The 27893-nt window shown below is 37.6% G+C and overlaps 1 protein-coding gene across 7 annotated transcripts in view; it reads left to right on the forward strand.

Annotated features, from left to right (window-relative positions):
• Window positions 1–27893, forward strand: part of ZNF148 (zinc finger protein 148) — a 155764-nt gene that overhangs the window by 64209 nt on the left and 63662 nt on the right.

The following is a 27893-nucleotide window of genomic DNA, read 5'->3' on the forward strand; positions in this document are numbered from 1 at the left end:
ATCTCTAGAACTTTTTCATCTTGCAAAACTGAAACTGAAACTCACGTTCAAACAACTCTGCATTTCCCCTGCCCAGTGGTACAGGCTTGCTTATTTTATTGATATTTTCAAAGAAACAGCTTTTGGTTTTCTTGATTTTTTTTTTTTTTACTCTATTTCCTATTTTCAGTTTCATTTATTTCTGCTCTAATTTTTATTATTTTTTTCTGCTTGTTTCGGATTTAATTTGCTCTTCTTTTTCTACTTTCCTAAAGTGGAAGTGTATTCATTTTAGATTTTTTGTTTCTAATATATGCATTCATACTATAAATTTTCCTCTAAGCACTGCTTTAGCTACATTGCATAGATTTTGATAGTTGTATTTTTATTTTCATTTAGTTCAATATATTTTAAAATTTCTGTTAAGATTTCTTCTTTGGACTGGGTGTGGTGGCTCACGCCTATAATCTCAGCACTTTGGGAGGCTAAAGTGGGCGGATTACTTGAGCTCAGGAGTTTGAGACAAGCCTGGGCAACATGACAAAACCCCATCTCTACTAAAAATACAAAAATTAGCCGGGCATGGTGGCATGCACCTGTAATCCCAGCTGTGTGGGAGGCTGAGGCATGAGAATCACTTGAACTCCCGAGGCAGAGGTTGCAGTGAGCCAAGATTGCACCACTGCACTCCAGCCTGGATGACAGAGTGAAACTCTGTCATTAAAAAAAAAAAAAAAAAAAAAAAAAAAAAAAAAAAAAGGGGGAGGAGCCAAGATGGCCAAATAGGAACAGCTCCGGTCTACAGCTCCCAGCGTGAGCGACGCAGAAGACGGGTGATTTCTGCATTTCCATCTGAGGTACCGTGTTCATCTCACTAGGGAGTGCCAGACAGTGGGCGCAGGTCAGTGGGTGAGTGCACCGTGTGCCAGCCGAAGCAGGGGCGAGGCATTGCCTCACTCGGGAAGCGCAAGGGGTCAGGGAGTTCCCTTTCCAGGGGTGACAGACGGCACCTGGAAAATCGGGCCTCTCCCACCCGAATACTGTGCTTTTCCGAGGGGCTTAGGAAACGGTGCCCCAGGAGATTATAGCCCGCACCTGGCTTAGAGGGTCCTACGCCCACGGAGTCTCGCTGATTGCTAGCACAGCAGTCTGAGATCAAACTGCAAGTCGGCAGCGAGGCTGGGGGGCGCTGGGGGAGGGGCGCCCGCCATTGCCCAGGCTCGCTTAGGTAAACAAAGCCCCCGGGAAACTTGAACTGGGTGGAGCCCACCACAGCTCAAGGAGGCCTGCCTGCCTCTGTAGGCTCCACCTCTGGGGGCAGGGCACAGGCAAACAAAAAGACAGCAGTAACCTCTGCAGACTTAAATGTCCCTGTCTGACAGCTTTGAGGAGAGCAGTGGTTCTCCCAGCACGCAGCTGGAGATCTGAGAACGGGCAGACTGCCTCCTCAAGTGGGTCCCTGACCCCTGACCCCCGAGCAGCCTAACTGGGAGGCACCCCCCAGCAGGGGCAGACTGACACCTCACACGGCCGGCCAGGTACTCCAACAGACCTGCAGCTGAGGGTCCTGTCTGTTAGAAGGAAAACTAACAGAAAGGAAATCCACACCAAAAACCCATCTGTACATCACCATCATCAAAGACCAAAAGTAGATAAAACCACAAAGATGGGGAAAAAACAGAGCAGAAAAACTGGAAACTCTAAAAAGCAGAGTACCTCTCTTCCTCCAAAGGAACACAGTTCCTCACCAGCAACGGAACAAAGCTGGACGGAGAATGACTTTGACGAGCTGAGAGAAGAAGGCTTCAGACGATCAAATTACTCTGAGCTACGGGAGGATATTCAAACCAAAGGCAAAGAAGTTGAAAATTTTGAAAAAAATTTAGAAGAATGTATAACTAGAATAACCAATACAGAGAAGTGCTTAAAGGAGCTGATGGAGCTGAAAACCAAGGCTCAAGAACTACGTGAAGAATGCAGAAGCCTCAGGAGCCGATGCGATCAAATGGAAGAAAGGGTATCAGCCCTGGAAAATGAAATGAAGTGAGAAGGGAAATTTAGAGAAAAAAGAATAAAAAGAAACAAGCAAAGCCTCCAAGAAATGTGGGACTATGTGAAAAGACCAAATCTACGTCTGATTGGTGTACCTGAAAGTGACGGGGAGAATGGAACCAAGTTGGAAAACACTCTGCAGGATATTATCCAGGAGAACTTCCCCAGTCTAGCAAGGCAGGCCAACATTCAGATTCAAGAAATACAGAAAACGCCACAAAGATACTCCTCGAGAAGAGCAACTCCAAGACACATAATTGTCAGATTCACCAAAGTTGAAATGAAAGAAAAAATGTTAAGGGCAGCCAGAGAGAAAGGTCGGGTTCCCATCAAAGGGAAGCCCATCAGACTAACAGCGGATCTCTCGGCAGAAACCCTACAAGCCAGAAGAGAGTGGGGGCCAATATTCAATGTTCTTAAAGAAAAGAATTTTCAACCCAGAATTTCATATCCAGCCAAACTAAGCTTCATAAGTGAAGGAGAAATAAAATCCTTTACAGACAAGCAAATGCTGAGAGATTTTGTCACCACCAGGCCTGCCCTAAAAGAGCTCCTGAAGGAAGCGCTAAACATGGAAAGGCACAACTGGTACCAGCCACTGCAAAATCATGCCAAAATGTAAAGACCATCGAGACTAGGAAGAGACTGCATCAACTAACGAGCAAAATAACCAGCTAACATCATAATGACAGGATCAAATTCACACATAACAATATTAACTTTAAATGTAAATGGACTAAATGCTCCAATTAAAAGACACAGACTGGCAAATTGGATAAAGACTCAAGACCCATCAGTGTGCTGTATTCAGGAAACCCATCTCACGTGCAGAGACACACATAGGCTTAAAATAAAAGGATGGAGGAAGATCTACCAAGCAAATGGAAAACAAAAAAAGGCAGGGATTGCAATCCTAGTCTCTGATAAAACAGACTTTAAACCAACAAAGATCAAAAGAGACAGAGAAGGCCATTACATAATGGTAAAGGGATTAATTCAACAAGAAGAGCTAACTATCCTAAATATATATGCACCCAATACAGGAGCACCCAGATTCATAAAGCAAGTCCTGAGTGACCTACAAAGAGACTTAGACTCCCACACATTAATAATGGGAGACTTTAACACCCCACTGTCAACATTAGACAGATCAACGAGACAGAAAGTCAACAAGGATACCCAGGAATTGAACTCAGCTCTGCACCAAGCGGACCTAATAGACATCTACAGAACTCTGCACCCCAAATCAACAGAATATACATTTTTTTCAGCACCACACCACACCTATTCCAAAATTGACCACATACTTGGAGGTAAAGCTCTCCTCAATAAATGTAAAAGAACAGAAATTATAACAAACTATCTCTCAGATCACAGTGCAATCAAACTAGAACTCAGGATTAAGAATCTCACTCAAAACCGCTCAACTACATGGAAACTGAACAACCTGCTCCTGAATGACTACTGGGTACATAATGAAATGAAGGCAGAAATAAAGATGTTCTTTGAAACCAATGAGAACCAAGACACAACATACCAGAATCTCTGGGACACATTCAAAGCAGTGTGTAGAGGGAAATTTATAGCACTAAATGCCCACAAGAGAAAGCAGGAAAGATCCAAAATTGACACCCTAACATCACAATTAAAAGAACTAGAAAAGCAAGAGCAAACACATTCAAAAGCTAGCAGAAGGCAAGAAATAACTAAAATCAGAGCAGAACTGAAGGAAATAGAGACACAAAAAACCCTTCAAAAAATTAATGAATCCAGGAGATGGTGTTTTGAAAGGATCAACAAAATTGATAGACCGCTAGCAAGATTAATAAAGAAAAAAAGAGAGAAGAATCAAATAGATGCAATAAAAAATGATAAAGGGGATATCACCACCGATCCCACAGAAATACAAACTACCATCAGAGAATACTACAAACACCTCTACACAAATAAACTAGAAAATCTGGAAGAAATGAATAAATTCCTCAACACATACACCCTCCCAAGACTAAACCAGGAAGAAGTTGAATCTCTGAATAGACCAATAACAGGAGCTGAAATTGTGGCAATAGTCAATAGCTTACCAACCAAAAAAAGTCCAGGACCAGACGGGTTCACAGCCGAATTCTACCAGAGGTACAAGGAGGAACTGGTACCATTCCTTCTGAAACTATTCCAATCAATAGAAAAAGAGGGAATCCTCCCTAACTCATTTTATGAGGCCAGCATCATCCTGATACCAAAGCCTGGCAGAGACACAACAAAAAAAGAGAATTTTAGACCAATATCCTTGATGAACATTGATGCAAAAATCCTCAATAAAATACTGGCAAACAGAATCCAGCAGCACATCAAAAAGCTTATCCACCATGATCAAGTGGGCTTCATCCCTGGGATGCAAGGCTGGTTCAATATATGCAAATCAATAAATGTAATCCAGCATATAAACAGAACCAAAGACAAAAACCACATGATTATCTCAATAGAAGCAGAAAAGGCCTTTGACAAAATTCAACAACCCTTCATGCTAAAAACTCTCAATAAATTAGGTATTGATGGGACGTATCTCAAAATAATAAGAGCTATCCATGACACACCCACAGCCAATATCATACTGAATGGGAAAAAACTGGAAGCATTCCCTTTGAAAACTGGCACAAGACAGGGATGCCCTCTCTCACCACTTCTATTCAACATAGTGTTGGAAGTTCTGGCCAGCGCAGTTAGGCAGGAGAAAGAAATAAAGGGTATTCAGTTAGGAAAAGAGGAAGTCAAATTGTCCCTGTTTGCAGATGACATGATTGTATATCTAGAAAACCCCATTGTCTCAGCCCAAAATCTCCTTAAGCTGATAAGCAACTTCAGCAAAGTCTCAGGATATAAAATCAATGTACAAAAATCACAAGCATTCTTATACATCAATAACAGACAAACAGAGAGCCAAATCATGAGTGAACTCCCATTCACAATTGCTTCAAAGAGAATAAAATACCTAGGAATCCAACTTACAAGGGATGTGAAGGACCTCTTCAAGGAGAACTACAAACCACTGCTCAAGGAAATAAAAGAGGATACAAACAAATGGAAGAACATTCCATGCTCATGGGTAGGAAGAATCAATATTGTGAAAATGGCCATCCTTCCCAAGGTAATTTACAGATTCAATGCCATCCCATCAAGCTACCAATGACTTTCTTCACAGAATTGGAAAAAACTACTTTAAAGTTCATATGGAACCAAAAAAGAGCCCGCATCGCCAAGTCAATCCTAAGCCAAAAGAACAAAGCTGGAGGCATCACACTACCTGACTGCAAACTATACTACAAGGCTACAGTAACCAAAACAGCATGGTACTGGTACCAAAACAGAGATATAGATCAATGGAACAGAACAGAGCCCTCAGAAATAATGCCGCATATCTACAACTATCTGATCTTTGACAAACCTGAGAAAAACAAGCAATGGGGAAAGGATTCCCTATTTAATAAATGGTGCTGGGAAAACTGGCTAGCCATATGTAGAAAGCTGAAACTGGATCCCTTCCTTACACCTTATACAAAAATCAATTCAAGATGGATTAAAGACTTAAACGTTAGACCTAAAACCATAAAAACCCTAGAAGAAAACCTAGGCATTACCATTCAGGACATAGGCATGGGCAAGGACTTCATGTCTAAAACACCAAAAGCAATGGCCACAAAAGCCAAAATTGATAAATGGGATCTAATTAAACTAAAGAGCTTCTGCACAGCAAAAGAAACTACCATCAGAGTGAACACGCAACCTACAGAATGGGAGAAAATTTTCGCAACCTACTCATCTGACAAAGGGCTAATATCCAGAATCTACAATGAACTCCAACAAATTTACAAGAAAAAAACAAACAACCCCATCAAAAAGTGGGTGAAGGACATGAACAGACACTTCTCAAAAGAAGACATTTATGCAGCCAAAAAACATGAAAAAATGCTCACCATCACTGGCCATCAGAGAAATGCAAATCAAAACCACAATGAGATACCATCTCACACCAGTTAGGATGGCAGTCATTAAAAAGTCAGGAAACAACAGGTGCTGGAGAGGATGTGGAGAAATAGGAACACTTTTACACTGTTGGTGGGACTGTAAACTAGTTCAACCATTGTGGAAGTCAGTGTGGCGATTCCTCAGGGATCTAGAACTAGAAATTCCATTCGACCCAGCCATCCCATTACTGGGTATATACCCAAAGGACTAAATCATGCTGCTATAAAGACACATGCACACGTATGTTTATTGCGGCATTATTCACAATAGCAAAGACTTGGAACCAACCCAAATGTCCAACAATGATAGACTGGATTAAGAAAATGTGGCACATATACACCATGGAATGCTATGCAGCCATAAAAAATGATGAGTTCATGTCCTTTGTAGGGACATGGATGAAATTGGAAATCATCATTCTCAGTAAACTATCGCAAGAACAAAAAACCAAACACCGCATATTCTCACTCATAGGTGGGAATTGAACAATGAGAACACATGGACACAGGAAGGGGAACATCACACTCTGGGGACTGTTGTGGGGTGGGGGGAGGGGGGAGGGATAGCATTGGGAGATATACCTAATGCTAGGTGACGAGTTAGTGGGTGCAGCACACCAGCATGGCACATGTATACATATGTAACTTACCTGCACATTGCGCACATGTACCATAAAACCTAAAGTATAATAATAATAATAATTAAAAATAAATAAAATAATAAAAAAAAATTCTTTGAACCATTATTGTTTAGAAGTATGTTGTTTAATATCCACGTATTTTGAGATATTTTCTAGCTACCATCAAGTATTTTGAGATATTTTCTAGCTACCATTCTGTTATTAGTTCTAGTTTAATTCTGTTGTGGTCTTAGAGCAGACACTGTATGATTGCTATTCTCTTAAGTTTGTTAGATTGTATTTTATGGCCCAGAATGTTGTCCACCTTGGTGAAATGTTATGTGCCAGCTTGAAAAGAATGTGCATTCTGTTTTTGTTGGATGAGGTAGTCTATAGATTGCAATAGACTGACATTTTTATTGGACTGACAGTAGCCTGAGCGTTCTCCAGTGTATCTTTCAGATAGTTTCTACAGTGATCTTTCCAAACTAGATGTATACATGTCATTCCCTTACTGAAACTTCTCCAGTGGTTTCTCATTACTAAACAGCTAAAATGTACTTTTTTGCATGGGCGGAAATAGCCATCATAATCCTGTCCCTTATCCAACTTTTTTTTTAACTGTGGTTCAGCCCCTTTCCCCACCATTTTATGCTTTAAGCATATCAAATTAATTTAGTTGCCTAGATCCACTATGGTTTTTTTCTGTTACTTTTGTTCATGTCATATATGTCTATAATATTATTTATTTGGCAATTTACTGTTATTAACGTTTCACCTTAAAAGATATCTCTTTCTTGTGATTTTCATTATGGTAACTATAATAACTTTGCATTTCTTTGCTTGCAAGACTGTCTTGTCATTATATTTTAAGGTATTTTTTTCTGTATCCTGCCTTTAAATTTTGTGTTCTCAATACCTGGGTTATAGTAGGCAATCAGATTTTTTTTGAGTGAAAACATACATTCTGTTTTTAATTGAGGAAAAGTTTAAAGTGAAATGTTCAGATTCTGAGTTCGTCGTTCAGAGTTTTGACAACTGCATCAACTTGTATAATCTATAATCCATCAAGATACTGAATGTTTTTGTCATCCTGGGAAGTTTTTTTGTAATTCTTTCCAGTCAATTCCTCCACAACAGTTGTTCTGATATTTTTTCTTCATAGGTTGTCGTTGTCCTTGAGAATCTCATGTAAATGGAGTTATGTGTAACTCTTGTGTCTGGCTGCTTTTGCACAGCATGTTTTGGGATTCATCCATGTTGGTTGAATGTATCAACAGTTCATTCTTTTTCCCTATTGATTAATGTTTAGTCATTTTAATTAATATCTTAAAATTTGTTTATTCATTCTCCTTTTTGTGGTTACTTGTGTTGTCTCTTTCAATTATTATGAATAAAGTGGTTAGGAAAATTGTTGTACAAGTCTTTTTTCATTTCTCTTGGTATGTGTTTGTGTTAAGTCTTATTTCTTGTGGGTTTTCATTGATGGACCTAGTGTCCGTCTTTAAATCAGTGTCACACCATTTTGATTGCTGTATCTTTTATAGTAAATCTTAAAATCAAATTGTGTAAGTCCTCCAATTTTGTTGTTCTTTTGTAATACTGTAGTGACTATGTTAAGTCCTTTGCATTTTCATGTAAAGTATGGAATCCACCTTTTAGGTTTTTTTTTTTAAGAAAAGCCAACTGATTCTGATTGAGATTGCATTGATTCTGTATATTGACTTGATACAAACCAACGTCTAAACAATAATGGCTCCCAGTCCATGAATGTAGTATACCTTTACTTTTATTTACGTTTTCTTTATTTCATCATTGTTCTGTAGTTTTCAGTGTAAAGTTATTCGGCACATTTTGTTAATTTTATCCTTAAGTATTTCATGGTTTTGGTGGGATGCTATTGTAAATGGTATGTTTTAAAATGTCAAATTCTAATTGTTACTTTCTAGAATATAGAAATGCAGTTGATTCTTTTTATATTGACTATGTATTCTGTGACTTTGTTATCTTTACTGATTATAGTAGTTATGTTGTAGATTCCTTAGGTTTCTTCACTATTGTATTGCCCATATGTTTTACTTACTTTTCAATCTGTATCTCTTTTATTTCTTTTTCTTATTGCACTGTCTGGGGACTACAGAACAATGATGAATAGAAGCGATGCAAGTAGACATGTTTGCTTTGTTCCAGATCTTAAGGGGACTGCATTTACTCTTTCATCATTAAGAATTACGTTAGGGGCTGGGTGCAGTGGCTAATGCCTGCAATCTCAGTACTTTAGGGGGCCAAGGCAGGCAAGGGATTGCTTGAGTTAAGGAGTTCAAGACCAGCCTCCGCAACATGGGGAAACCCCATCTCTGCCAAAAAAAAAAAAAAAAATTATCTGGGCATGGTGGCGTGCACCTGTAGTCTCAGCTACTTGGGAGGCTGAATTGGGAGGATCACGTGAGTCCAGGAGGTGGAGGTTGCAGTGAGCCAAGATCACACCATTGTACTCCAGCTTGGGTGACAGAGTGAGACCGTTTCAAAAAAAGAATTAGGTGTAGGTTTTTCATAGATTACTTTTACTAGGTTGAAGTGTTCTTCCTAGTTTGCTGAGACATTGTTTAAACAACATGAGTGGTTTGGGAGGCCGAGGTGGGCGGATCATGAGGTCAGGAGATCGAGATAATCCTGGCTAACAGGGTGAAACCCCGTCTCAACTAAAAAAATACAAAAAATTAGCCGGGCGTGGTGGCAAGCGCCTGTAGTCCCAGCTACTCGGGAGGCTGAGGCAGGAGAATGGCATGAACGCAGGAGGTGGAGCTTGCAGTGAGCCAAGATCGCGCCGTTGCATTCCAGCCTGGGCGACAGAGTGAGACTCCATCTCAAAAAAAAACAAAAACAAAACAAAACAAAAACACGTGAATGGATATTTAACTTCATCAAGTACTTCTTCTGCATCGATTGAAATGATCATGTGAATATCCTGTCATTATTCTCTTAATATGGTGAATTGTGCTGATTTTCAAATATTAAACAGCTCTTGCGTTCCTGGGATAAATCACACGTGGTCATGATGTGTCATTCTTTTTTCTTGTTGAATTCAGTTTACTAATTTAAACATGTGTATGTTTATGAGAGATATTAGTCCATGGTTTTCTTTTTTTTTTTTTTTTTTTGGAATAGCTATGTCATTTTTAGATATATTGGCCTCATTGTAAATGGGTTAGGAAGTGTTTCCTTCTCTATTTTCTGAAAGAGTTTGTGTAAGATTGATATTTTTATCATACATATTTGATAGGCTTTACCAGTAAAGCTAATCTAGAGTTGAGTTTTCTTTGTGGGAGGGGTTTTTTGTTGTTCTTTGGAGACAAGGTCTTGCTCTGTGGCCCAGGCTGGAGTGCAGAGTGCAGGGGCACAGTCACAGCTCACTGTAATTTCAACCTCTTGGGCTTAAATGATCCTCCCACCTCAGCTTCCCAAGTAGTTGGGACTACACGCACATGTCATCACACCAGGCTAATTAAAAATTTTTTTTTTTTGTAGAGACAGGGTCTCACTATGTTGTCCAGACTTGTCTCGGACTCCTGGGCTCAAGTAGCCTCCCACCTCAGCCTGTTGGAAGGTTTTAAATTACAAATTTTATTTAAAAAACAAAAGTAGGCTATTCATACTAAACATTTTTTCTTGAGTAAGTTTTGGTAAATTGTATTTTCTTAATTGTTTAATTGACCAAAGTTCTATTAATATTTTCTTTTGTTGTTTTAAGGATCAATGGTGATTTCTTTTTTCTCATTCCTGATATTGGTATAATAATTTTTCTTTTTCTTAATTAGACTGGGTAGAGATTTACTGGTTTTTGTTGTCTCTTCAAATAGTGAAGTTTCGGTTTTATCGATTTTCACTATTCACTTTAACTTTTGTTCATTTTTACTTTTTATTATTTCTTTCTACTACTTTGGTTTTCATTTGCTCTTCTTATCTTAGCTTTTTAAAGTAGAAAGTTTGGTGACTGATTTTAGATATTCATTTTTGACCTAAACATGTGAAGCTCTAAACTTTTTTCTCAGCATGGCTTTTGATATATTTTTTTCATTTTAATTCAATTAAAGATACTTCTAACTTCCTTTGTTATTTCTTTTTGATTCATGAGTTAATTAGAAGTGTTTTGCTTAATTTCTCAATATTTTGAAATTTTCCAGATATCTTTTCATCATTGATATCTAATGAGTGTGGTTAGAAAATATATGCTGTATGATTTCTGCCCTTTTAAATTTATTGAGACTTGTTTCAGTGCTTGGCATATGATGTTTGGTGAGTGTTCTATGTGTACTTGAAAAGAATGTGTATTCTGGCTATTGTTGGTTGGATTATTTTATAAATGTCAGTTAGGTCAAGTTGTTTAGTTGTATTCACTTTTTCTTTTTTCTTGCCTATGCTGGTGTGCAGTGGTGTGATCATGGCTTAATGTAGCCTTCACCTCCTGAGCTCAAGTAATCCTCACAACTCAGTCTCCTGAGCTACCTGGTCTATGGGCACACACCACCATGCCAGGCTAATTTTAAAATTTTTTTGTAGAGGCAGAGTCTCACTGTGTTGCTCAGGGTAGTCTCACACTCCTGGGTTCAAGCGATCCTCCTGCTTTCACCTCCCAAAGTACTGGGATTACAGGTGTGAGCCACAACGCCCGGCCACTAATTGTATTCTTTAACTCTTTTATGTACTCACTGAACAACATGTTCTGTTAGTTACTGGGAGAGAACTGCTAAAGTCCAACAGTTAAAGTTTGTTAGCCAAAAGACTCAGTTCAAAATTACATGTTGCATTTGATTGTCATGTTCTTCAGTTCTTGTTAGTCTGGGTTAATTCATCACTTTTGGAATTTATATTTTACATTTATTTAGTAGAATGTCCCTCAGGCCTTACCTGATTTTTTTTCCTCCTTAGGATATTTAAGTTAAGCATCTTTGGCAGGAATATCGTAGAAATAATGCTGTGTTTTCTCGCCATTGCATTCTGACAGGCAGCACCTGAGTTTTAATTTGCTGTCATTCAGATGATGGTTCACTTTGATCAATTGATACCTTCCAGGCTTTGCTACTATAAAGTTATTCCTTATCACACTTTATTTATCAATATGGAATTAGGGTTTTTAAAAATTTGCTGGGTTAAAATCTATTACTGTGATTATTTTAATACTCAGTTTGTTTAAGATTGGCTAACAGAAGCCTTTTCAAGCTGGTTTTATGTTCTTGGACATATCTCGTCAGTCGTTGAGTACTTCTTTGCTTTTTGGCATATTATGTTCTAGGCTTATCTTGTCCTTTTTCTGCTTCAGTTCTGGAGTCAGCCATTTCTCCAAGGACCCCCTAGTTCATTTTAGTGGAGAATGGTATTTAGAAGCCAAGGTCTGGGTGCTGAACATGCTGTTCCTTGCAGTTGGGGTATAGCTGCTCCCAGGCCTCTCAATGGACAGAGCTAGAGAATGTATGTATGTATATAATTATATACATTTACATACAGTGCACATATTCCTTTCTATAATTTCCATATCTATCAATATTGAAAACCATAAGTTCCTACTGCTACCTCCTATTACAGTCCAACAGAGTACATTAGACGGTGAGAAACCTGGCTTGTTATCTCAGCATATTTACTTATTTTCTTATTATCCTAACCCCCAGTGCAGATGCTCCTAGGCTTCTAAGCCTCACAGGAGTACTTGCTGCCCCTACCCTGCGTGGATACCTTTCTCCTCCTACATGTGCTTTGATAACTTGAACTAGACCTTAGCACCAAGCAGACCCCCTCCTTACGGCACTCTTACTTAGATACACTGCACTGGTCCACATCCACTCTTTGATACTTTCTTCACCCCACTTAGCTTTTGACATGGTGGTCCAGGCTGCCCTTTTCCCACAATCTAGACTCTTTCTTATGCTGCTTGGGCTCCAACACCTCATGCTGAGCTGCCCTTCTATATGGAGAACCACCTCACCCTGCTTGGGCTTTGACATCTTGTATTGGGCCATCCTCCCATGTAGAAGCCCTCTTCCTTCTGTCTGGTATCTGACACCTTGTTTGGCCCCAGCTTATGGCTTTAGACCTGACTGGTTCCTGGAGGATAAGAGGATAGGCAAGAGCAGGAAGGGGGAAAGGACAAAAATCTATCCTTTTACTTAAAAAATTTTTTATTTTAAAATTATATAGATTTATGGAAGGTGGCAAAAATGGTACAGAGAAGACCCCCTGCATCCCTCATCCAATTTCTCCCAGTTGTTACATTTTATATAAATATACTGCAATGTCAAAATGAAGAAATTCACATTGCTACAGTGTATCCCATGTTGAGTACTTTATGCAGCAACCCCTAACCGTTTTTGGCACCAGGGACCAGTTTTGTGGAAGACAGTTTTTCCACGAATGGGATGGGGGTGGAGATGGTTTCAGGATGATTCAAGAGCATTACATGTATTGTGCACTTTATTTCTATTATTATTATATTATAATATATAATGAAGTAATTATACAACTCACCATAATGTAGTCAGTAGGAGCCCTGGGCTTGTTTTCCTGCAACTAGACCATCCCAGGTGGGAGTGATGGGAGACAGTGATAGATCATCATTAGGCGTTAGGTTCTCATAAGGAGCAGGCAACCTAGATCCCTTGCATGTGCAGTTCACAATAGGGTTTGAACTCCTGTGAGAATTTAATGCTGCCGGTGACCTAACAGGAGGCGGAGCTCAGGCATTAATGCAAGCAGTGGGGACACTGTGTAAATACAGATGAAGCTTTGCTTGCTCACTGGCCGCTCACCTCCTGCTGTGCAGCCGGGTTCCTAACAGGTCACAGCCTGGTACTGGTCCACGGCCTGGGAGTTGGGGACCCTTGCAGCATGTGTAGGTTCGTGTAACCACCAAAGCAATCACGATACAGAACTAAGCCAGGATAACAAAGATCTCTCTGGTGCTACCCCCTATAGTCACACCTCTTCTCTTCCTTCCATCATTCCTAACCCCTGAATACCCTTAATCTGTTGTTTATTTCTAGAACTTCATCATTTTTGAGAATGTTGTATCAATGGAATCCTACAGGATGTGACCTTTTGGAATTGACTTATTTTTTCACTCAACATAATGCTCTTGAGAGTCTTCCAGGTTGTTGCATATATCAGTGATTTGTTACTGTTTGTTTTGTAGTAGTGTTGCATAGCATCGATGTACCATAGTTTACCATTCACTTATTGAGGGACATTTTAGTTATCTCCAGGTTTTGGTTATTAAAAATAAAGCTGCTATTAACATTTGTGTGCAGGTTTTTCTGTGAATATAGGTATTCATATCTCTAGAATAAATACCCTGCCATACCCCTATCACCCAGATATAGTCACTCATAACATTTTAGTGTATGTGCTTTATGCTTTTTTGATAAGCATGTCATACATAAGATCATACTGCTTTTTATGTAGTCTTTTCACTTAACAGTATATTTTGAACTTTTCTCAATTTTGTGTTCTTCTAAAACAACTTCAATGTCTGCTTGATAATTCCATTTTTATGGTAACCCATAATTCAGTCCTTTTATTCCTAATAGATAATGATAAATTTGAGTCCATTCTGAAAATGAATCAATGAAAAACTGTATTATGCCATATACCAGATGGGCAGAATTTGCAAAGTGTTTGCATAACATTGGTTTATAGTAGAACATAAGAGACATGAGAAATTCTATCCCTTACTTCTTACTTATGGATGCCTGTTGGTAAGGCAGGGAGGTAAAGGGCAGGTCTGGGTTTCATTAATGTACTTTTTCTTTCTTTTTTTTTTTTTGAGACAGGGTCTTGTTCTGTCACCCAGGCTGGAGTGCAGTGGCATGATCATGGCTCATGGCAGACTTGATCTCTTTGGGTCAAGTGATCCTCTCACTGTTGCCTCCAAAGTTGCTGGCACCACAGTTGTGTGCCACCTTGCCTGGCTAATGTTTACAATTTTTTTCAGAGATGGGATCTCAGTATACTGTCCAGACTGCTCTCGAACTCCTGGGCTCAAGCGATCCTCCCACCTTGGCCACTCAAAGTGCTGGGATTACTGGTGTGAGCCACCACAACTGGCCATGAATGTACCTTTTTTTTTTTTTGAGACGGAGTCTCGCTCTGTCACCCAGGCTGGAGTGCAGTGGCGTGGTCTTGGCTCAGTGCAACCTCCACCTCCTGGGTTCAAGCATTTCTCCCTGCCTCAGCCTCCCAAGTAACTGGGATTACAGATGCCCGCCACCATGCCTGGCTAATTTTTGTATTTTTAATAGAGACAGTGTTTCACCATGTTGGCTAGGCTGGTCTTGAACTCCTGACCTCAGGTGATCCACCCATCTCAGCCTCCCAGAGTGGTGGGATTATAGGTGTGAGCCACTGCGCCTGGCCGAATGTACATTTTTGAATTGAAGAGAGAACATTGATCTAGAATAGTATGATCCAGGTCCCCGAAACTGTAGAAACTTAACAGTCCTTTACTCAAGTGTTTTTCTAGATTGTGCTAAAGCCTTTTAAAAATTGGTATTGAACATGTTAATGATTTTCTTCTTTGATTTGCTCATTCATGTGGAAGGTACAAAGAACTTTACATTAACTTTTTTTGGTTAGTTCAAAGCAAAAAATTGAGTTTTTAGTGTTTTAAAATTATTTAAGTTCTGTAGCCTATGTAAACTCACTAGCGTCTGGTGACATTTGAAGTATCAGTTATCATTTGTGATAACTGCCAATTTTCAGGATTTATTTTGGCTAAGTCAGTCACTCAGATTTAGCTCAATGGCACTATGTTTTCAACGGCAAAGTATAGGCCAGCTGTTTCTTATTTTAATAAATTTTATTAATAGTGATGGGGTCTTGCTGTGTTACCCAGGATGGTCTCAAACTCCTGGCCTCAAAGCGATCCTGCTGGGATTATAGGCATGAGCTGCCGTGCCTGGCCTAGGCCAACTTTTGAACGTCTACATCTTTCTCATTAGAGCTTTGTTTTTTAATATTTTAGATATTTAAATTAGATTTTAATAAAATTAATTTTTCAGTTCCTTGGTCACACTAGTCACATTTCAAGTGTTCAGTAGTCACATGTAGCTAATGGCTTCTGTATCGGATAGCGTAGATAAAGAATATTTTCATCATTTCAGAATATTTTATTAGATAGCACTATATTAGAAAGCCTCTCAACTCAGAAACAAAATTTATTTCAGCAATTAAAAAAAAAACTATTTGGCTTATCCATTTTACACTTATCGGACCCATTCAGGAGGATTTAGCAAATCATAAATTTTTGTGGTCTTTATTTTTTCAGTTTGGTGGCAAGCATGTTAAGAGGAAGGACTTATGTTCTGTATTAGCAAAACAGAGCAAACTGTAATTGACAGTGATGTATGCTGCATTCATCTTCTAGAAAACTATTGCTTTGTATCACTTGAGTGAAAAGATGTTATAAAGTAGGAACTATCTAAAAAATCATGCTCTAGTCACATAATGATGTAATAAAATATGAAATATTTCAGGCGTGTATAATTCCTTAAAAAATGCTTCAGCATTCATGTAGCATTGTTAGTCATGAATTTTTGTGCTATAAAGCAGCATGTATAAAATTGCAGGCATACTGTTATGCATTTTCATGTTTATGATTAATTCATTTAATGGCCCAGGAAACTCAAAATATATTTGGCCATTGGTATAAGACCTCTGTTTTGGTTTTTAGTTTTTAAATTTCCTTGAATCCTATCATTAGTTTTGGGAGGATGGTATAGATAATTCTCCCAAATGTTTCATGCTGCAGTCAATAAAAACAATATACAGGTGCTAGGGATTGGTGACTTTTTTCCTCCTATTAGAAAAAAAGAATTATTTTACCCATTTCGGTGGCTTTATGGTATTTATTATTTTTGACAGATATTTTGTGCTTTGCTTTAATTGAGGAATTGCATTTATTGGCGATGAATGATCTTTCAGAATCATTCTGGGAGGTGACAAATCAGTTTGCCTTTGTATTTGTTGGCTTAAATAGCCATTTATAGGATATGTTTCTTCTCCCTCTGGCTAACTTCCAACTTGTTATTTATTACATTATGTGCTTTTTCAAAGTCTTTTATAAGTTATACCCAATTCTTAACTACCATTGCATTTCTTTTAAAGTTTATTTGAGGGATTCGGTAGTAGTTTTGGTTTTTGCACTGGCTGTTGGGTCCTTACCTTTTGAAGTGATTGCATTGTCTTTTATTGGGGATATATGTTTCAAGAGGTGCTTCAAAAAATACATTCAGGCCAGGCATGGTGGCTCACACCTCTAATGTCAGCACTTTGGGAGGCTGAGGTGGGCACATCATTTGAGGTCAGGAGTTCAAGTCCAGCCTGGCCAACATGGTGAAACCCTGTCTCTACTAAAAATACAAAAATTAGGCAGGCATGGTGGTGGGCGCCTGTAATCCCAGCTACTCAGGAGGCTGAGGCACGGGAATCGCTTGAACCTGGGAGGTGGAGGTTGCAGTGAGCCGAGATGGCACCACTGCCCTCCAGCTTGGGTGACAGAGTGGGACCCTGCCTCAGAAACAACAACAACAAAACAAACATTCAAATCCTTTTTACCTCAGCGTATTATTTGAATATCATTTTCACAAGTAGTTTAATTGAGCTTGTTTTAGGAGAATAGATGGTAACTAACTTCAACTCTAGTTTTTTCACAAGATTTTACTCTCATACCACATGGCTCTTTAAAAAAGTGTATTATCTACCAGCAATCATTATTTGGGCAGAAAGCATGGACTGAGTACTATTCCTTTCCTGGTGAGAGTCATGTTTATTGCTTATTATTAATGATTTCAACTCAACAGGCAAGTAGATGAATCAGATTATCTCTTCCAGTAGATTGTTTTAGGGAGTTGACCCAACATGGTCTATTTTTCAGTATCCTCACTTGTTCTTAAGGTTGTTTGACCCAGTTTATATCCTTTTTTTCCCCCTTAAGTGGACATAAATTGTTGGTAGAAGATTTCTTTATAGATGACTTTATTATTTTTATTTTTAAGTTTTTTATAGAGATGGAAACTTGCTAGGTTGCCCAGGCTGGCCTTGAACTCCTGGCTTCAAGCCAGCCTTTTGCCTCTGCCTCTCAAAGTGTTGGTATTACAGGTGTAAGCCACCACAGCCGGTTTCCAGCTGACTTTAATAACATAAGCAGTCTCCTAACACTCCTAATATAGTTCTATCTGACCTTTGATGTCTGATTGCTTCATCTGGAGTCTTCAGACAGTGGTACTGAAGGAGAGTTATGCTCTTAAACTAGTAGTACACCAACTGGAAATCGTTTAGGACAGGGTATGTAGAGTCAGCCTAGCTACATCAGTTTCAGGGAGGTCTACTTTGGTGTTTTTATATTTGTATTTTATTATAAAAGGACTACATAGTCATTATAAAAATTAAAACAAGGTAGAAGAAATAATAAAGTGAAGAGTAAAATTTCCTTGTTTCCGATGTCTGTCTACTACTCTAATTCCAAAGAAATAGCTACTAATATTGATACCTTTCTGGAAGTTTTAAATTTATAAAGAAACATATTGTGTACATGCATTTATGTCTATATAATACATTTTGGATATATAATACATATATTTGGCTGGGCGCAGTGGCTCACGCCTGTAATCCCAGCACTTTGGGAGGCCGAGGTGGACGGATCACGAGGTCAGGAGATCGAGACCATCCTGGCTAACATGGTGAAACCCTGTCTCTACTAAAAATACAAAAAAAATAGCTGGGCATGGTGGCGGGCGCCTGTAGTCCCAGCTACTTGGGAGGCTGAGGCAGGAGAATGACATGAACCTGGGAGGTGGGGCTTGCAGTGAGCTGTGATCGCGCCACTGCACTCCAGCCTGGGCGACAGAATGAGACTCCGTCTCAAAAAAAAAAACAAGAAAACAAAAACATATTTAATATAAATGTACAATATTTTGTTTTATTACATAAATTGGATAATGCTATTTGTATGCATTTGAAATTTACATTATTCATTTAATGACATATCTTGTAGAGATTTCCATGTTATTGCATGTAAAACTGCCCTATTTTAATGAGTGATTAAAGGATATGCCATAATTTATTTAATCACACTCCTCTGTTGATTGACATTTGTTATTACTGGGTTTGTTTGTTTGAATGAAATAATTGGAAAGGAGCGTGTATGTGTGTGTGTGTGTGTGTGTATGCACATTTATAACATCGCTCTAGGTATATGTCTTTTTATTGAAATGTAACATTTATACAGAAAAGTGCACAAATCATAAGAGTACATCTTGATTAAATTTCTCTGAAGCGAACATCTCGTGTAACCACTATCAAGATCAAGATATAGAATCCCTTTTGGTCACAGCACTCCTCTAGTTCCTAAAGATTACTAGTACCCCAACACTTTTGTCATAGTCTATTAGTTTTACCTGACTTTGAATTCGAAATAAGCAGAATCATAGACACTGTATACTAAGTATCTGGTTTCTTTATTTTCATTGTTTATGAGATATACCCATGTTATTGCATGTAATTTCTGTAGAATCATCAGTTGGGTGAATTTCATTTATTCTAGTCTAATAGGCATTTAGATTGTTCTAGATGCTTGGTATTAAGTGCTGCTGTGAATATTCTTGGATGTCACTTGTATGTGTATGTACTCATTTCTGTTGGTTATATACTTAGAATTGAATTTACTGGGTATGCATATGTTCAGCTTTAGTACATATTGACAGAAGTTTTTTAAATTGGTTTTGCCAATTTATAATAATTGCTCTCTATCCTTGCTATTTGATCTTGTCAGTCCTTTTAAGTGTAGCCGTTTTGGTGGTATGATAGTGGAATTGCGATATGACTTAATGTTTCATTTCACTGGTAACTAATGAAATTGATTATCTTTTCATGTTTATTGACAATTTGAATATTATTTTTTAGTAAGGTAGATGTTCATCTTTTGCTTAATTTTCTAGTAGGTTGTTTCTTTCTCTTACAGATTTGTAGTAGTTCTTTATCTACTGGTGGGATGCATGTATTGCAATTATCATTTCTGACTCTGGCTGGTCTTTTTACTCTTTTGGTAAACAGGAGTTAATAAGGTTCGGTTTCTTGTATAAGTCTTTTCCTTTTGGTATTTTTTGTGTCCTTAAGAAATTTTTGCCTGTCCCAACATTGTGAAGATATTTTCCTTTTTTAACTTCTGGAGGCTTTATGGTTTTCCATTCCCATTTAGATCAGTAATCCACTGGGAATTGATTTTTGCTGGTGGTATGAAGTGTGGCGATTAAGATTTATTTGATAGTTCTGGTTTCTTTCTCAAACTTACCCATAGAGATTTTCTTTCACTTTACTTTGCTGGGTTACTGTTTCAGTTTTTAGAACAACTTAGTATATTAAGACAATAATATATTTTTTAAATTAATGGTAAGGATTTGTACTGGGACTAGATTTAATATCTTTTTAAGATTGAAAAATGTATAAATTTTAAAACTGTAAAGAAGAGAATAAAAACTGTTATAATCTTACTACTCTAGGATAACTGCTCTTAACATACCATTGCTAGCATTTTAATGTTTCTTTTTTGTTTTTTTTTTCTATGTAGGTAGTTGTGTGTTTGCATAAAATTTGCTGTGTCTATATTTGTGTTTGTATAAAATTGTGAAAATGTATTTATCTACATGCCTATTTATATTTATTACTTTACCTTAAACCATGAGCATTTCATCTTGGTCATTAAAAGTCAGATTTCTAATATTTGTATAATGCCATATAGCTGTATTATAACTTATCTCACTATTTATTATTGGGTATTAGACATTTGCACCCTTTTCTTACTGTTATAAATAATATTGTGGTGTTATATATGTGCTTTTTTGTCATGTGAAAGTATTTCTTCAGTATAGATCTCTTAAGGCTTTTATTGCATATTGGCCAAATTGTAGTCTACAAAAGATGACCCTCTAGTAGTGTATGAGAGTCCCAACTTAGTATCATTATAAATAATCTAAAGAAGGAAATATGAAGTATAATTTCTAGATTTGTGTATTATATTTAGGAAGAATAGCAACAACTGGACTTTGTCCTGGGTGGAAGGTAGGAAAGAAAACTAAAAAATAGCATTGGCTAGGCATGGTGGCTCATGCGCCGAGGCGGGTGGATCTCTTGAGGCCAGGAATTTGAGAGCAGCTTGGCCAACATGGCGAACCCCATCTCTACAAAATAATTAGCTGGGCGTGGTGGTACATGTCTGTAGTCCCAGCTGCTCGAAAGGCTGAGACATGAGAATTGCTTGAACCTGGGAGGCGGAGGTTGCAGTGAGGCGAGATTGCACCACTGCACTCCAGTCTGGGTGATAGAGCGAGACTCTATCTTTAAAAAAAAAAAAAAAATAGAATCTTTAGATAGGATACTGGAATGATATATTGGAAGGCAGGGAATTTAGAAGGAGGATCTAATGTGAAAGGAAAGATTTTTTTTTTTTAGGCATATTGAGTTTTAGATATCAAAATGTCTACGTAGAGATATTTTATAGAAATTGCTAATCCTTTGTGTATCCAAGCAATTACACACCTATTAATTGTATGATAATTAATAACTATATATTCATTTAGTGCTTTAAGGTTTTCAAGGTGCTTTTCATGTAATCTCATTTGATTTTCTGATGTAAGATGGATATTATTACTACTACCAATTAACAGATGAGTTTATTATGATACTAAGTAGCATCAAGAACTATTTCATACTGCTCTGTACTGTAGTTAGTACTTTACAGAGTTATCTTATTTAACTCTGTAAAAATCCTATGAGATTTTCCCCTCCAGGTTACAGGTGAGCAAAGTTCGGCATGATTCAATTTTAGTTGTTCAGCCTCACACGCTGTTAGTATTACTATTTGAAACTGGATTTTATTTCTTTGAATTCCCAAGCCTGTGCTTTTCTTGTTTTGCCATACTACTTCTGGAAGCCAAGTTCACCTAGCTAATAATTGGAAGAGATAGTATTGAAACCCAAGTCTTCTAATGTTTCATATAAATATTCTTGGCATTTTGTCTTTTTTTTTTTTTTTTTTTGAGACGGAGTCTCACTCTGTCGCCCAGGCTGGAGTGCAGTGGCACGATCCCGGCTCACTGCAACCTCTGCCACCTGGGTTCAAGCTATTTTCCTGCCTCAGCCTCCGAAGTAGCTGGGATTACAGGCATCTGCCACTGTGCCCGGCTAATTTTTGTAGTTTTAGTAGAGACGGGGTTTCACCATCTTGGCCAGCTGGTCTTGAATTTCTGACCTCGTGATCCACCCACCTCGGCCTCCCAAAGTGCTGGGATTACAGGCATGAGCCTCTGTGCCTGTCCTATTTTTTTTTTAACATTTTATTTTTCTTTAGTAATAATCACTAGGTGTTCTAAAACCACTAGTAGTTTTTTTCTTATTTTGGAAGCAACCAAACTATAGTTCATATATGGAAAAATACAGTACGTTTCTATAAAAAGCATTTTTAAATAAGTTTGAATAATTTATTGAAAAGCAGTCCTGGACTGAAAGGTATTTGACCTTAAGTCCTAGTTTTACAACTTAATAACTTGGGTAAGACACTTACCTCCCTGAAATTTTAGTTGGTTTATTGGTAACATGAGGATAAGAAAGAATTCACAGATCACAATCATTAGCATCTTAGTCACTGGATTCAGAAGACTTTGGTTTAAATTTTGTCTTTCTGTCTTAATTAATGTGCTTTTAGGCAAGTAACTCAACCTTCCTGTGCCTTAGTTTTCTATTTTTTTAATGAAAATTCTTAACATAGTGTTACTGTAGGATTTAATGCAGTAGACTATACAGGCTAGAGACCATGTCTTCCCCATGTATTGTATTAATATCTTCAGCACTTAGGACAGTGCATGATAGTAAATGTCTGATAAAACTTAGTATATGCTGAGGAGGCAGAATCACAAACTCATAAAAATGCCATGTAAATGCTGAGTATTTTTGTAGTTAGAAAAATCAGAGTCTAGTTTAACTTTTCATTTTGAAATAATTTTATACTTAAAGTTGCAGAAATAGTAGAGTTTGCATAAACCTTTCACACGGCTTCCCCTAATGTTAAAACTTATGTAACCGTATGATACAGTTGTCAAGACCAAGAATTTAACATTGGTGAAATACTATTAAACTACAGACCTTGTTTGAATTTTATGTTTCCCTCCAAATACCCTTTTTCTGTTTGAGGATTCAATTCAGGACCCACATTTCATTGAGTTATCCTGTTTTTTTAGCCACCTCCAATCTGTTTCAGTTGAACACAGACTTTTCCTCATCTTTTATGACCTTTATACTTTGATGAGTGTTGGTCAGTTGTGTTGTAGACTGTTTCTTAATTTGAGCTCCTCTGGTGTTTTCTCATGGTTAGATTGATGCTCTGCATTTTTGACTCCCCGCAGAAGTGATGTTGTATCCCCCTCAGTGCATCATATCGGGGGCACATAATGTGGATAGGTCTTAAAACTGGTCATAGTAATCTTGATCCTTCTTTACTGTGATTATCTGCCAGGTTTCCCCACTGTAGAGTTACTGTTTTTCTCTTTATAATTGACAGATATCTTGGAGGAGGTACTTTGAGACCATTTAAATATCCTCTCTCTCAAAATTTTGCCCACTAACTTTAGCATGTATTGGTGGGGACCTTGCCTGTAATGGTTATTACCATGTTGTTTACCTAATTGTGATTTTGTCTTTTCCTCATTCCTTCTATATTGATGTTCCTTGTAGCTGTCCCATTTCTTCCATTTATTTGTTGTTGTTACTGTTTCATTTTGTATCTGTGGATGTGGGTTATAATCCAGTACTGTTGTTGCTTACATTCTTGCTCAGATCAATCCATCTTTGGCCATTAGGAGCTCTTTCAGTCTGGGTCTTATGTCCTTTTGACATCCTCTGATCCTTTTTTGAACACTTTAGCTTCTGACATTATGATTTTCTAGAGTCATCTTATATTTTTCCCTGACCCAGCTCTGGGCTCAACTGCTTCTCAGAGAACTCTGGTTCTTTTTTTTTTGGATAATGGCATTTAGAAACTAAATTCTGGGTGCTAGGTGTGTTGGGTGTCGTTGCTTTTCAGTGACCTCAGCAAACAAGCTAGGAAATACATGTATGTCTACTAACCCACACATGCAGACAACATCTATAGTAATTTCTTTATATTGGTGGGGCCCAGGCATCTGTATATTAAAAGAGATTGAGTGAAAGAGAGAAAGTGATTGTATAGTTAAGATGTATCTAGATTAGCAGCTCTCAAATGTTCTGGCCGTGGGATCCCTTTATACTCTTAAAAAATACTGAGGACTCCTCAGAGCTTTTGCTTATGTTGGTTATATGTATCAGTATTTACCATATTCAAAATTAAAGCTGAGAAATTTAAAGTTTTACATATTAATTTGTCACAATAAAACTCACTACATGTTAGCATGTAACATTTGTAAATAAAAAATAACTTTTCCAAAACAAAAAATTTAGTGAGAAGAGGGAAGTTGTTTTACTTTTTTTTGATATCTCTTCATTATCTGGCTTAATATAACTGGATATAATGCATATCTGTGGTGACATATATTAAATCTGTGGTGATATCACATTTTAATTAGCCTCTGTAAAATGCCACTGTATACTTTTGAGGGAAAGAGAGTTTTAAAAAGCAGGTACTATTGTGAAAGTAGTTTTGATGTCATGAATGACCTGAAAGGGTATAAGGGACCTTCAGGAGTCCCCATGCTATGCTGGCTGTTTCTTGCAAGTTCTAAAACATCTCTTAATTACCCTGACCTTTTTCTCATTTTCAGTCTTTCCCTTTTTATTCTCCCGACTTTAAACATAAAGAGTTAAGAACCACTGATGTAGATTTACTGAAACTGTTACAAAATACAGGCACATATTACTGGAAGGATGGATCCAGAAGAACTGCTATGAAGAAAAGGAGAGAACTTAAATTAGGTGATTTTATGGAACTTGGAAGACTAGAATTTCCAAGTAGGATAGGGATGGTCAGCACTGTTTCAGGTAAGGTAACTTGATTTGATCAGTTCATCTAGTTAATCTTTAATTATATAAACTGTAAGATGCTGATACAGTAACCAGAGTTTACATTTATAGTGAGAAATGTAATAGGGAAATAGATCAGAATGTTTGTTTCCCCTGAACCTTTTCAAAAATCAAAGGATAGCTATGGACTTTCCACTGACAAATGTAGCTCCTTTCCAAATTTTGCATGCAGTCATGGATCAGGCAAACAGGAGGGATATAGTTCGTGATTCACAAAGGCCTATCCATCAGTGTACTGCTTCACCTCCCTGTCCTGTTCTGTGGCTTTGTGAGCTTGGAATTTGAAGTCTTTCTGTTGTCTGGTTACATCAAACTGTTCTTGCAGTTCTATCTTGGAAATATACATGCAAATTAAAGTTAAATCTTAAATTTCTCCTTTTCTGGACTCCATGAATACCCCCAAATCTTGCTGACATTCGTTAGGCAGTACGTTTACAGTGCAGTTAATTGTGTTATACCTTTCCTTTTACATTTAAACTTGTTATACTTTTAGTCACCTTGATTCAACTTGGGTGTTTCCTAGGCAATATTTTGGAACAGGTTCCTTCTAGTGATAGTTAAACACGTCTTTTTTTATACGGCTATGTATACTGTTTTACTCTCAGAACAACCATTTCTCTAAATTTGGGCACAGTTATTTTATCTCTGTATACTGACTACAGATTATTCTTTCAAAATGTTTGGCCAAAAGAAGGAATATAGTAGCTGGAAAAATTTTGGTCCACAAGAACTTATAGGAGAAATTTCAGTGTGCTTTTAAGAAGAGAAGAAGTAGCTAGTAGTGTCAGGGAGACTATAAAATAGATAGTGAAGCAGCAGAGCCATGGAAATGGGTGGGAATGGAATCAGGACTATAGGGGCAAACAAAGACCACCTTCCTTTTACTCTACTGAGTTGGAAGATGAGTGAGAATACCACAATTTGAAATTGAAAATTGATAGGAACATGTGACTCCAGAAATGGAGAGGAGTGATGGTAAGGTCATATCCTTCTGCCAAGTACCTTAGGTCTTTTCTGTAAAGTGGATCATATAGAATTTTGAAAGCTGAGCTGGGGAGCTGATAATGAATAATACAGGCAACAGTCTGTTGCCAGTTCCTCACTGAGGAAATGATAAGGACATAGTTTTATATTAATTTATTTGTAGAAGAATACATTGGGAGATGATAATGCTCTAAGTCAGTGAGGTTGGTATGGTTAATTGGAGGGAAGTGGATGTCACTGGGTATGGGTGCAGGATGTTGAGAATGAAGAGAAGAAAGAGTCTAAAATGATTCCAAGGAGTCAGTCATCTTGTTTGGAAGGTGGGGAGAGGGGGTAGACCAAAATTTGCAACCGTAGTGAAATACTTATTCATCACATTGTGTCTGGCAACATTACTTCAGGGACAATTTATATTTGTTACATCGCTTATTATCATTATTGAGACTAGATGAAGTTAAGAAGAGTAGCAAATTTGCAAGAAAAAATTAAAAGGGGGGATATACGTGCTAAACTTGCAGCTGTCGTTGTCTGTTGTTTCATCCCCAAAGCCTAATGCAGTTATTTCACGTTGTCTTTATTTCTCCCTTTGAATTTCTACCCTTATTCTCTGTTCCGTTCAGTTAGAGTATGACACATGTGCTGTCTGTATTAGGTTTTTTTTTTTTTTTTTTTGATAATGCATCAGAACTCTGCACGTACATTTTAAGCCCTTTGAAAAGGAAATCTGATATTTAGAATGTGCATAGTATCTAGAATGGCACTTTGCACATATTACAATCTTAGTAAATGTTTTTGTTATAGTATTTTAGCCTGACAGAGCAGGCACTTAATAGCCGTTGAATGAGAAAATGAATGACAGCTATTATAAGAAATACCAACAAAGAGTATCTTACTTTAAAATATCAAAACAGTATACATGTACATGAAATAGTTAAATATAAAAGTAAGACTTTATTTTGGGGTGAGAAATAAGTCTTGATAAAGCAAGTCATTCTGGAGTTGAGTTAATTATTAGAATCAAAGGAAGAATATTTTCAGTATAGGGAGGACTCTTTAAAGTCAGGAAAATAAAGAGGGAAAGTTTGAAAATGAGAAAAAGGGTAATTAAGAGATATTTTAGAACTTGCAAGAAAGAACTGGCATAGGGAGTGGCAAGAGGAGAGGAAGCATGACACTATAGGTCTCTACTTCCGTCTTAACTTGGGGAAGAAGTTAGATGAGTATAGAAGGGAGATATGAAAAGGAAATCATGTCTGACAGCTTCTGTAGTTTCAAAGTGGGAAGCCCAGAGGGAGATTGACTCAGTGGATGAGCAGGGGCCTTAGAGTTTTAGGAGAAATGTCTGAGTTCAGTCAAATCTGAAGAAAGAAGAGCAGGTAGGATGGTGGTGGATGGTGGTGGTGGTGGCATATCTGGACTGGTAATAAGAACAGCATTGAAATTCAGGCCTGCAAATAGGCATGAGGGTACTAATGGGACTAGGTGAAAATCACAGTATTAATATAATCACTTTCCATATATGTGGAAATAACAGGTTCAGATATATGTGTTAATCTTTTTTACTGTTTGCATATAAAGGCTCTTGTTTGGTTTGTGAATGGCAGTTAACAGCAGAACTTATTTATGAATTTATCTTACACTCTTCTTTACACTTGCTAAAAAGAGTTCCTCTTTTTTATTGCCACATGCTACATTTCCATGGTTTATTGGAATTTACATGCTGACAGAAATGTTTGTACTACTTTTTGGTACTCCTTCAAAATAGGGCAGAGAAATTCCACAGCTGCTTACATAGTCTGTTATCTCTTCTTGTCTCATACCCATTCCCAGTTATTGTTTTTCAGTAAATATCACTTCAGAGGTGATAAGAGGTCTGTATTCCCAAGTCTTGTAGGTGGTGATTTTACCATCCTATTTTGTATTCAAAATAATTGATACCAACGAAGCCAGAAGAGTCGTCACTGTACCCTTCTGTAACTTGGTAGAATTACTAGCTAAATAAATAATCATTTACATCATGTTTTTGTACCAGGGTTCTTGATTTGTGATTCTCACATGGCCTGCATTTCAGGAATTCATGAGAACTTCCACTTTTTATTTTGTCAGTCTGAAATTCCTGGCTTAGGTTGCATTTTTCTCGTGA

The sequence above is a fragment of the Pongo abelii genome, chromosome 2, assembly GCF_028885655.2.
Source record: "Pongo abelii isolate AG06213 chromosome 2, NHGRI_mPonAbe1-v2.0_pri, whole genome shotgun sequence".
Lineage (NCBI taxonomy): Eukaryota > Metazoa > Chordata > Mammalia > Primates > Hominidae > Pongo > Pongo abelii.